Source organism: Lygodium microphyllum, chromosome 10, assembly GCF_053477565.2.
Source record: "Lygodium microphyllum isolate KBCC chromosome 10, Lygodium_microphyllum_v1.1.10, whole genome shotgun sequence".
Lineage (NCBI taxonomy): Eukaryota > Viridiplantae > Streptophyta > Polypodiopsida > Schizaeales > Lygodiaceae > Lygodium > Lygodium microphyllum.
The window spans coordinates 137,119,897-137,132,995 of NC_141144.1; the positions used below are offsets into that span (position 1 = coordinate 137,119,897).

General features: G+C 36.3%; 1 protein-coding gene across 3 annotated transcripts in view; it reads left to right on the forward strand.

Annotated features, from left to right (window-relative positions):
* LOC148030602 (agamous-like MADS-box protein AGL11) overlaps nucleotides 1–13,099 on the forward strand; it is a 68,028-nt gene that overhangs the window by 38,498 nt on the left and 16,431 nt on the right. The gene's annotated exons all lie outside the window — the stretch shown is intronic.

Here is a 13,099-nt window from a genome sequence, read left to right on the forward strand (position 1 = left end):
ACCAACTACCAATCTTCTTGCCTGCCATTTAGTGTAGCAGATTCTTCTGGGCTACTAACTATACAAGAAGCATGGCTAAAAAGTATTCTAGAAAACATTCATGATGCTATGCTTTACCTTTTTTTATGTGACATGACCCAATCCATGTCATCTTGTATCAAGGTGTATCTACCAATGTGTGTTGCGTAAGCAAAGAAGCTCAATAGCTTTTGGGTGAGTATTAAGGCCAACCAGAGCCACTCCCTTGGATCCTAGTCCAACTCATCCAAATGCCTATCCTAGCAGATCCAAAGGCACCACTCTTAGATGTCTAACTAAGCTATTTGTTGATCTAGATGCCATGTGTTTCATTGGAGGCATATGACTCTAATTCTCCTCCAACAGATTCAGAGAAGGAAAAATCTTGTCATTGTTTGTCTAGAGCTAACTCTCCATCCTCCTTTACCTTTGACCATACGTACAACTTGCACTTGGATGCTCATAAGTGAGTTGCCCTTGCACAAGCTCTTGATGAGGAGGGGCTAGCCAATCTTGGGGAATCCTTGTATCAATCTCCCACTTCTCAAGATTTTCCTCTCTTTGATATCCTACTACCTACATTATAGTAGCTCTATATATGTATTCTTGTAAATGTCTCTCCCACCAATCAACTAGATGTAATCATGCTCCCGAAGCTACATCATGTCTCAATCTCAAACCAATGGGTTCTAGTAGATAGGGTGCTTGTTCATCTCTTTCTCAAAAACCAGGTCCTTTTACTCAAGAACCTTTTATAAACTCTATCAAAATTTTAGAGGTTGCAAAGAAAACATGATTTGGGTAATATGGTTAGTGTCATAGAGAATATTCACCTCATAGATCGTCTGTAATCACCACTTTGAACAAAGTCAAATGGTTCTCTCTGGTCTTATTAGTGTCAATAACAAGAAATTTCAAACTAAAATTACATAGCCCCTCTGGATAGGAGTGCCATGTCTCTAGGTCGTTTGATGGGTGTGGGGTAATGAGGCTCGTGCAATCTATGCCATGCCACGGCTACACCTGTGCTCACAAATAAATGGTATAGATCCCAATATTGTGCCTCCTCATATGCTCATCATTTACAAGGAGTTAGGGCGTGCATCTGCTAATGGCCTTCTCTTTCTATAATGGTCTCTAATCCTGTCTAATCCAAAGATGTTTATATATCTCTCTGCATTCACCATCATACCATTTGTTTGGAGCCATGGTGCCCACAATCAAGTGGATATGCTAGTGTGTGTGGAAAGCTTTGGAGAGTAGCTATGCGGAGGATAAATGTGAGTTGGGAGATGAGTGGCCTTAGGGGGGCATTATGCTGAAATTGTGAGCCCAACATATATTTGGTGGCTATATATGTGTGTTAGCTTGTGTCTAAAATGGAAAGTCATGGGCAGGGTATGGGTGATGGCTAGAATAAATGTGGTAAGGAGGATAGGGTGAGGGATAGGTAGGTATGATGTTCTCTAATTGAACAAGGAAGATGGTAAAGGATTTGTCCAATTCCATCATCTCGATAGAGCCTAGTATATAGTACACTTTGATAGAGATGGTCAGCTCAAAGCAAGTCAATGCTCTAGATTCAAGCCATTTCTTCATCCCATTGTAAATAATGAGATGGTGTGGCAAGCCTACCTCTAGTAGGAACTAGCCATAGCAAGTATTATTGCATTTAGTATTAGTAGATATCCCACATGTGCTTGCCTCCTCTATATCCATCACATATAGTCTCCCTGGATCCTCAAAATCATATGTCACACTGTCTGCTTTGTATCCTAGCATTAATCACCTACTAAGAGAATCTCTTATTATCTAGAATAGTGTACAATTTCATTTGATAAGTCTATGAAAGCAGACTCTCCTTCTCCTTCTCCTTCTCCTTCTCTCTCTCTCTCCTCCTATGGTGAGGCTCCTTGATAGCATATCTTGACCACCATGGGGGAAAATAAGAGAGGGAAATATATAGCATCCAATCATTGGGGATCTCCACTTTGATCCACATGTATCGTGCATCATGATCTTGTGCCATGATGTGGACTCCATCTTGTAGCTCCTACTTGATCAATACTACCACTTCTCTTGATCCTCGGGTGGTACCTTGATGTCTCATGCAGATCTTGTACGTGGACTCTCATATATATCCTTATGCTCTAGGTAGTCCTCTCTTGAGACTCTAGTGTTGTGTCTCAGTCATCAAAATCAACTTGTGATCCTTCATCACCTCGTCCATCCTCCTTAGGTGTTTGTCTCATAGGTCATGTGTCCCTATTCACCATCCTTGCCATCAATGATGACTCAGCCATTTCTATATGTTTCCTTCTTGTCCTCCTTCCTAGCTTTGATTATTTTGGGCATGTTTGCACTCCTATGTTCCACTTGCATCTTGGTAAGGTCATTGTCAAGGTAGATAGGATCTCTTGGGAGTCCACATAGTATGACTTTCTTCTTTGTGAAGGCCATCCTCTCCATTGCATCTTGAAACCTCAAGATGAGTGTGTACTTTTGTGGGTCCTTTCGAACTCTCTAGGCTTTTGTAAAGGGGAGTGCTTCTTCCTCTTTGTATTTGAGGTGTGTGCACAATGTCTTACCATCCTCCTTAGGTGATGTGCCTTATTTGTCAAATATGCCATTTACCTGTATGTCTAGTAGCCTTGCTTGTCTCTTCCTCCCTTCTAATATGGCATTCACAATGTGTCTCCTTTTGATCATCTTTTTCCATCTCCTTTTATATGTTCTTCTCCACTACCTCTATTCACCTTGTTGCATGGCCTCAGGTTTGATGTCGACTTCTATGGAGATTTCCTCCTTTATGGCGGTGATTGTGTCCACTTGGATCTCTACTTCCTCTCACGCCATGATCTTTCGTGTTACAATATCCTATTTTAGTTTATTGGACTTCAGTCAACATGGTTTCCTTCTCATTTCTCCATGCTTCAGCTTCGCATTCAAGTTTTGTGATTTTGTCTAGTAGGACTGGTTGCACTTGATTAATGTTATTGTCCAAGGTTTTTGTGATATTGCTAATGAGCACTTTCAATGCTCTCTCTAGTGTGCCTAGTTTGGGGTCCAAGCTTGCCATTTTTTAATGATATTGTTGATCTTCATTCCAGGTTTTAGTAGTAGTTGGCTACATGAATGGCACGACAAGATGACCTTGGTTCCCTATGCTAATAGGTAGTGGTTGCAAATAGAGGGCCAAGGTGGATAGAGGGCGATAGAGGTTATAGGCAATTAGGGCACATGGCAAAGAGAAGTTAGAAAGACTAGGTCAAGGCTTGGATGAAGATGGCAGACAAGACAAGGCATCAAAGTAATTTGAATCATTGAGCCAACAAATCTTGGTAACAATTGATATATAGAAGATTGGTTACAAAAAAAAAAAAAGCTATTGAGAGCCTCACAAATTGGAAGGGTCTAGGATTGGATGGCTTCCCAAATGAATTTCACAAAGAATTTAAGAAATTTCTAATTGAACCCCTTCTTTAAGTATGGGAAGAATCCATCGAATACAGACTCCTCCAATAGGCTTGAACAAAGGTGTGATTAAACTAATTCACAAAAGAGGTAATAAGGAGAATTTAACGAGTTGGAGACCTATAACTTGCTTATTGTGTGCCTACAAAATATTTGACTAAAGGGTGGACAGGCTAGTTAGCCAAATTTTCAAAATACTCTAATAATATACAAATCAAGTTTCAGGGTATATGAGCATTAAACTAATTTGAATCATTGAGCCAACAAATCTTGGTAACGATTGATATACAAAATATTGGTTACAAAAAAGGAAGATAATATTGAGAGTCCTAAATGAAAAGAGTCTAGGGCTGGATGGCTTCTCAAATGAATTCTCCAAAAGAGTTTAAGGAATTTGTAATCGAACCCCTTCTTCAAGTATGGAAAGGATTCATCAAATATGGAGCCCCTCCAATAGGTTGAACCAAGGTATGATTAAACTAATTTACAAAAGAGACACTAAGGATAATTTATCAAACTTTAGACCTATAACCTACCTATCGTGTGCCTATAAAATCTTTGCTAAAATGTTAATTAGAGCGTCAATCTAGATAGTTGCCTTAGGAAAGAAGAAAATGGATTCATCAAAGGGAGATATAGATTAGATATCATTGGATTGTGTGGGAAAGGTTTTAATTTGCACAAAAGAAAAAGAAAGACTTTATGCCCTTCAAAATATTCTTTGATAAAGCCTATCTCTTTAGGATATGGGATTAGGCAAGAAATTTGTTAAATATGTGAGTAGACTTTTTGGCAATGCCAATGCAAAAGTTGGTGTAAATGGAGAATTATGAACCTCTTTTCCTTTGTTTATATCCATAAGGCAAGGGTATCCCTTAGCTCTTCTACTCTTTGAAATTGTTGATGATGCCCTTGGTTGGCTCATGGAGAATGAAATTAAGCAAGGAAGACTATGAGGGATTAAACTCCCAAATCATTTTGACATGTATCTTAATAAGTTTAAAGATGACACTAAAGGTACAATAAATAATGACCTCACATCAATCAAATATTTTTGGCAACACATTGAAATATTTTGCTTGGTCTCAGGCTTAATAGTTAATATGCCAAAACCCTTATTAAATCTCACAAATTGAGCAAGGTAAGGTGTTTAGGCTATTAGAAATTCCAATGGGATTAAGAGTTACAATGAAACACATGTGGGAATGGGTTCTAGACAAAGTCAAGAAGAAAGTTCAATATTTGAAAGGCCTACAATTCACTTTTGTAGGTAGGATTATTGTCTTTAAACATGTTATCATCCCTTTGACCATTTATTTCCTTTTAGGTTGGAGACTTGCTAATACTAAAGCCTTAAAGATTTTGGCTAGAAACTTATTATGGCCAAGACATACTAAAATCCTTGAATTGCCCAAAGTAGCCTTGGAGGATTGCAGTTGACCTAAAGAGGAAGGTGGTTTGGGTTTGTCTGACCTTCTTAACATGGCTAAAAACCTAGCTGCCAAATGCATAGTAAGGGCCTTCCACCATGAGAAAGAAGATTAACCCATTCTTAGTTTGAAAAATTGCACTAATTTCTAGCATGACTTCCCTAGATGGAAAGACCATGATGCAAAAATAATAAAGCCTAAAAGCCTTAAAGAGTTTGGCTAGAAACTTATTATGGCCAAGACATACTAAAATCCTTAAATTGCCCAAAGTAGCCTTGGAGGATTGTAGTTGACCTAAAGAGGAAGGTGGTTTGGGTTTGCCTAACCTTCTTAACATGGCTAAAAAGCTAGCTGGCAAATGCATAGTAAGGGCCTTCCACCATGAGAAAGAAGATTAAGCCATTCTTACTTTGAAAAATTGCACTAATTTCTAGCATGACTTCCCTAGATGGAAAGACCATCATGAAAAAATAATAGATTTCAACTAGATCAAAGCCACAATTAAAATATGCTCAAAACTAATGAAGATTGTATGAAAGGCATGGATGCCTTTTAAAGTCTTTATAGTCATTTCTCGAGTCAAGAATTTCCCCCTACCCTAGTGCACATTTAACTCAATTTGGTTTAGTTTCTTTCATGGCCTTGTGTGACTTGAGAGCTTTCCACTAGTCTTTAAAATATCTAAAACAAAAATCGGAGTTTGGAAGGATGTGTTGGACCTTGAAAGATGTGATTGGCAAGATCGGAACCAACTAAGGCAATTGTTGGACCTCACAATGTATGATCTCCAACTGATTGAATAGAGATTGAATTTCTAGGGCCAAACTCTTTGGAATACCATTCAGCTAGACAAGCAAATTTAATCCACAAGGCTTTTGTTGGTTGAATGATAAACCTCTTCTCATACTACTCAGTCTAAAATTAGAACTCAACTAAATGTATAATAACCTTGAACAAAATATGGAGCCTAAATTATAATCATTATCAATCGAATGATAAATTTCAAATGATTTTAAGTAATGACATACAATCCAAGGTCTATTGTCTAATGTGGCATGAATGTGGCTAATCCTCTTAAAAGTGATTTAGACAATTAGTAGTGCCTTGAAAATTGGTATTGGTAATGGTTTCTACCCAAGGGTAGAGGTAGAAACAATTCCTCCCTCTTTTTGAATCGCAAATCTAACACTAACATTATAAGTTTGCTTCAAGTAATTATATTTCCCTTTGCTTCAACGTGTATATCATGGAGAGAAATATTTCTAGGGGAGAATTATGGAATACCACCACTAGTCTAGAACTAGCTTAGGAGCTTATACTTGTGGAATGTGTGGATCTGTAGGTACAAAGCCATATTCAAGTTGGTTTTTATTGATTTAAGTCATGATTTTGACCTAGAGCTTTTGTTGCAAGTCATGTTGGTGGAACCTAAAATCAAATAGGACCTAAGGAAACGGCTCAGGAAGAGAAAGAGAAAGGGAAAGAAAAAGAGAGCTTAGAACTCAAAAGTTTTAGAATTCATGAAAAAGAGATTGCAAATGAAGCTTAGACATGCTTTATTCAAGAGTTTGTACACACACACACACACACACCTCACAATTTTGATTTTGGAATCTCTATGCCAAATATCTCATCATTATATTTAAAACAAATGAAAGATCTACATAAAAGATTGATTTATAGTACTGAATTAAGCAAACTATGGATCTGATACTTAGTTATAGAAATTGAACTTCACAATGTTAAATCTTGACTTGTGTTAGATTTCTTGGCAAAAGGCCCATTGATGTACTCTTTTAACTTACTTTCTAATACAACATAATTTTCTCCTTTTAAAAAAAGAAAAACCAAAAGAAGAAATCATATTGCCAAGATGCCATGCCTACATCAGAACCATGATTATGTCAAAGAGAGGAGATTGAAACGAAGGGAGAGCTTTAAATCAATACTTTTGTCAAACTAAATCCTAAATATGGAATTTGGATCTTTATGTAAATCCACTTGTGCAATCAAAATAAAGAATTAACAATGTTGCAAGAGTACAATTAGTTGGCCTCCTGTCCAAAACATCCTCCAAAATAAGAAATAGCACTAAATATTCATGGTATAATGTCATCATAGATGGAAGACATTAATCATTTGAAGGATATGGCCCTATAATTTGTTAAATGGAAAGCATAGGATTTTGTGCTTTTGAAAATATAAAAAGGGCCACTCCATCTGAATGATAACTTTCCCAATAGGTTGCTTATCCTTGAGTTAAACATTAGTACTACTTGAAAATAGTGTTTGTTGGATATGATTAGTTTTTTGTTTCTATTACAAGTAAGGTAGAACCTATGAGATCTTTCTTCTTCCAACTTCTATAGATATGCAAACTAGAAAGGTAGAAAATCTTCAACAAGTAATAAGGCTTCTATTATAAGTTGCATGTTGGGTATCAAAAGTTTAAGGGGGCTTTCCCACTTTGAGTTTGGGAGCCCAAAAGTGCCAATTTTCTTGAAACTATCCCCTTTCCATGGTGATTTTGGAGGGAATCACACAAAATAGGGAGCTACATTCCTTTTTTGACACTTTTGTTAAATAGAAGAAGTTATGAAGCAAGCAAGTTAGTCTAATCCTCATTACCTACAATAGGAGTTCATCAACTTCTTTTAGCTTGCCCCTCTCAATACTACCATACACATGTTACCCATTGAACCACTAATGCTTGTTGTCCTTAGTGGCATGGAAAGGTGCTTTCAAACTTTATCTTGTGGATTTGAAAGTTTTCTACCCTTTTCATGTCCCTTTTCAAATTGATGGTGAGAAAACTCTCTTAGTAGAATAATAGCTCCTAGACCAAAAGCAAGCTTAAATAGAGTTAAGCATGTAGCCACCTTATATAAAGCCTACAAATTGCTAACAATTTGACAGCTCAATCCTTCTGATGTGTCCCCACCAACTTGCCAATAAATTTTCATAAAGTTTTGCTACTAGACTTTTGCTAGTCCATTCGTCTTGGGATAATAGGGACAAGTCATTTTATGGGCTATCATGGAGAAATTAAATCTCTAGATGACTTTGCTAACAAAGTGAGTGCCTCGTTTACTAGCCATCTTCATTGGACAAGGATACTAGGCAAGGACACCCCTAAGAAAGCAAACCATAACAAAGTTAGCAATTAAAGTTCAAGGCTATACTCAAATGATACACTAATTTATGGTAGTTCAAAATACAATTTTTGGTTTGAGATGCAATAAGTTTGATGGGCACTACAAAGTTCAATCCCATTTATGAAAAGTCTAAAAAGGGATGATCAAATGAAGAGGTATTCAATGAAAGGCACTATGTTGACCAAGCCACTAACAAGCATCACAATGTTGCATCTTCATGAAAACATTGTCATATGTAGTTAAACATCGAAGACCAGCTTTTCTAACCTTCCACATTGTGAGTTAAGTAGAAAAATGACCTAGAGATACCCTACTATAAATTTTTCATGACAATTTGTCTTTTTGTGGATAATAAAATTCTTTATAAAATTTTGGCCATATTGTGGCAATATAAAAAGTCCATGATGACCTCAAATTGCTAGTTGCTAAGAGCTAGGTATTTATGTCATGCCCTAGCATTATACCAATGCCAATTGGCAATGAATCAAGGGTAACCTAAAATGATGCATGCACAAACTTTACATGACAAAAGCGGGTTGATTAGTTCTACCATCATCCACTAGCATTGCCATTGTTATAACACATGACCAGATCTTATATGCAAACTAAATAGTAGTGACACCAATGTGGAGTAATTTTGTGGCAAACCCAATGTCAATGTACTTGCCTTGACTTGTTTCAAAATGCTGGTTATAAAAACAAAGAGTATTTATGATTTATATCTAGAAAGTAGCATTACATGATAAATTAGCCTAAGAATGCAAGTACCCAAGGTATCCATTCCTTGGGTGGGATGGCATAACCTAGAGGTTGGGGTAGCATCTACTAAAATGGGCATTCCCATGATTTACCATGTCATTTTACTTAACAAATATATACACCATTTCGTCCTAGTGACCCTATATTCCCTTGTAGCTACTTAACTCAAGAATAGGATGGTTGTTCAACTAATCAAACTCCATTTTGTAGGAAGGTACCATCCTAATATCCAACTATCTACTTTCCTTTAAAGATATAGTTTTATTAACACAATGGTAGACATATACTACATTGACTTATTCTTTCCTTGTCTAATATTGTTGATCATTATGATAATATTTCAGTCATCATGAAATAATTGATAATGATAATGGAATTATCTTAAACTTAGATTCTTGAAAATCAAATTGAAGTTGAATATTTATGACAACTCAGCACTAATTATTTATTTTTTTGCGGTTCTAGTGTCCTTGCATCCCATAAGTAGGGCAGCGATAACACCCTTAGTTTACATACATCCTCAAGTTGACCCTCTATTGATGACTGTTTTCAATATCCAACATCCTATTCTTGCAATGATAACATGGGAATGATTAATTCCGTGCATGTCCATCCATCATGGAATACTTGTTATAGTATATATTTTTTAGTAAGACCAAATGAATGCATCATCTCGTAGAGGCTTTTTCAAATTATCCTTAACATCTATTCTACAAGTAGTTACATGTGAAAATGTTTATGGTTTATGTAAGCAATAGAATGCAAATCAATTTATTGTTGGTATAGCTTTTTCTTACTCCCATTGGACTTGGTAGTGGTGTGGATTTTGTACCACAATTTGCTTGACTTTCTCTCACATCCTTTCTAAGTGCCACACTATATATTTTCTTCAAAACATTAACCTAGGGTAGTAATACTTTTGATTGTAGCATGTTTCATAAGTTAATAGATAATGTATTTGATTATTAAGACCTATTAGTATATATGGACTCTTATGCATAATGGTTGGTTTAGTTCTAAGAGAGAAATATGTAAAGAGAACCTTGAATAATAAGGCATTGTCTACATTGTGGGATCTATAAATGACCCCAAACATGTATCTATACATGTAAACTTTATTGGGGATGAACATATATGATATAGGAATTATGTTAATAGTGATACTATTAAGGAGGCATTGAGGATGTTGAGAGAATGAAAATTGGAGAAGGGGATTTAGTTGAATAGTAGAGGATTCCTTGATAGAAAATTCTCTCTTGCCTTCTCAAAATAAAGGGAATCCTTCTTATTTATAGTGAAAGAGGAGAGAGAACATGAATCCAAGCTAGTGGGATGCTAGTTTGATCCTAGAAGCATTAAGTTCCTGATCACTTACAAAAATATCGTTCCTTATGGAGAAAGAGAATGAGCCTAAGAGGGGAGAATAGTATCATTTGGGTTGAAATGAAGAGGAAAGGCCCGATATTCTAAGTTTGAGAGGATATCGAATTTTTCAAATATCATTTTTGTATATCCTTTTATAGGGAGAATAGTATTGGCTAGAAATGAATAGGCAAATTTCCATATTTTATGTTTGAGTAGAGCTTAGGTTTTTCAAATATAATTTCTATGTATCTTTTACATATAGGAGGGTGCCATATGAAGGGGTTATTTACAAATTGAATAAAAAGGGATATGTTTTTATTCAAATGAAATTCACAAATAAGAATATTTATAAATAAGCATTGAGTACATGTTGTTAAGCGAGCAGTGATTGAGAAGAACAAGTCTCACTCACTATCTGATAATGAGATGTTAAGGAGTGCCAATTAGGATAATAGACATTGTTGATGGACAACACAGACATGAAAAATTTTAAATTTTTACAAGCACCATACAAGCTACATGCTAAACCAAACAATTAACAACGTCTCTTGTAGCCTCAAATGCGTCTAAAATCAAGCTTAAAGTAGAGCATCAATAACATCCACACTTGAAATCTTGAGTTCGAAACAAATAATCTTTTCATACCTCTTAAATATTTGATACACCATGTGTCAACTTTGTAGCATCCAAAAGCTTCTGCAAGATTCGACAAACCTCTTCCCAAAAGAAACCATACCCTCCTCTCTCACATGACAATAAGTTGCATATAAAGGGGGAAGGCCCCTAGCACTCATTGTCACCTTCTTTATATAGGTTTTTTCAATTCTCACTTTGAATGTGCTCTTTGAAAGGCATAAAATCTTTTCCAACATTCTTGCTTTCACCTTCAAGCTAAAATGTTCAAGAAAAAATCATAAGCCTTAAGGGATGTAAATTGATTGAATAGCCTTAAAGGCTATTAGTTTTTTGCTTTTTACAACACCCACCACCTTGCCCGCATTTTGCAACATGTCGCCATATCTGCATTCGGCTTGTAATCTATCTCATTCACAAAGAAGTGATCTATAGAACCTGCATGGCGGAACAAAACCAAAAAATTCAATCATGTTCTCCTCTTTTCTCCACTGATCTTCTATTCTCTCACCCATGGCAATTACACTCCATCATCTTATCCTTGTGGACTTGCTCATCAATAGCCTTCCTATTGTGGAGATGTTGGGATAATTCTCCTAGACTAGTTCAAAATCCTTCTTCCTTTGGCATGCAATCTTTGATTATTTCTCTACTTGGATTATGACAAATCTTTTCTCTTAGGCAACAAACTCTCCACTCCATCCCGCACTTCCAACAGATTTCTCATAAAACCCAACATTTGTTATCACAAGCACTTAGCTTCTCTTGAAACTCAATCTCTAGTTTTTAGATTTGTCTTTAGCTCATGAATCTTGCCTTTTACTATCAATAGTAATTTGAGTTTTGACCCATTCTCTTGGAATTGGTGGATACACTGCCACATGCAACTTGAACTGAAAATCCTTCAATGAGACATTTTCTATCTTTGCATATGAGATCCTATGGAAACCTTACAATATGTCTTTTACAAGTCCTTTCCACTTAGAACTAGCAAAGCTAAGTTCACAATAACCATTGTAGTCTCCTAACATTGCCTTTTAGGTAGAATCACAAACATCAAAGCCGAAATACCATAGATCAACTTAATAATGGCTCTTTAGCAATTCCCAAAACCTTTTCTACAAATCTTTGCATTGTTGGACACTTCATAATCTATAATACCACCAGAATTACTAGTCTTGAGTTGCTATTAAACCCCTTTGAGTAGATGTGTTTTTAACATATTCCCTTGAAGCAAGATCTTGAAAGTTGCCAAGAAGGACACCATAGCCTTGTTTTTTTTACTGCAAAGATTTGTGATTCAACAACTCTCTTTGTAGGTGCAAGCAATCAAGATTCTGCAAACCAGATAAAAATGACCTCCCACAACAAATAGTAATAAATTTTGAGTCCACAATGTGGTCCTTCTCATAGTATCAAAGCACTTTGATGTTTCCAAATGTCTCCGTTTACCCCAATCTTTTATTTCCTCCATAGCACCCGTATTGTTCTTTTGATAACAATCTCCTTTTGTCTTGCTTTTTGTTTCATGCAATGTGACCTAGTAGAAATATGCTATTTAATTTGTATGTAGTGCTCAACTATTCATGAATTGAGAAGAAATGCAACATTCCATGCTATGCAATCAAACGAGCAATGTTCAACATGAAAATATGGATGCATAGAAATAATTGTGCCTAGCCTATCTACATGTGCCCATAGGTCGTAATACAACATGCAATCACAGTTCCTTGATTATGTAAGATCCTTAGCCTCACCTCTCAACACTTAGGAAGAAAATATTGTACTCCACTCCACCCACCCAAAATCTCACAGTCACTTAAGAAAATATGGCCCTCAAGATGTTGACTAGAAAAACAACCCATCTCACAACTAGTGGCATTCTTCATGACCCTTGAACTCACCCAATCACCTTTCCCACTCAACCAAAGGTTCCTAACTTAGTAATGAAATTCCCAACTCTCACGTGTGCAAGAACAATATGTGCTCATTGAAGTTGTTCTCTCAAGTTCATGTGCAACTAAAATTTACTGCATATAGCTACAACAGGCCTCATGCTGTGTAAGTGCTCAACGATGGTGCAAAACATGCATAAACCCAACCCATGGCATGGAAGTATTTGATAAATTCAAGAGACCACCCCAAAGTACAGTGCATTGACAAGTATATTGTGAGCTGCTCATGAACCCATAATCCCCTGTGATGTGCAAAAGTTTGGGCAAGAGAACTTACCAGTTCTATGATGTTCGGCACCTACTAGCAAAC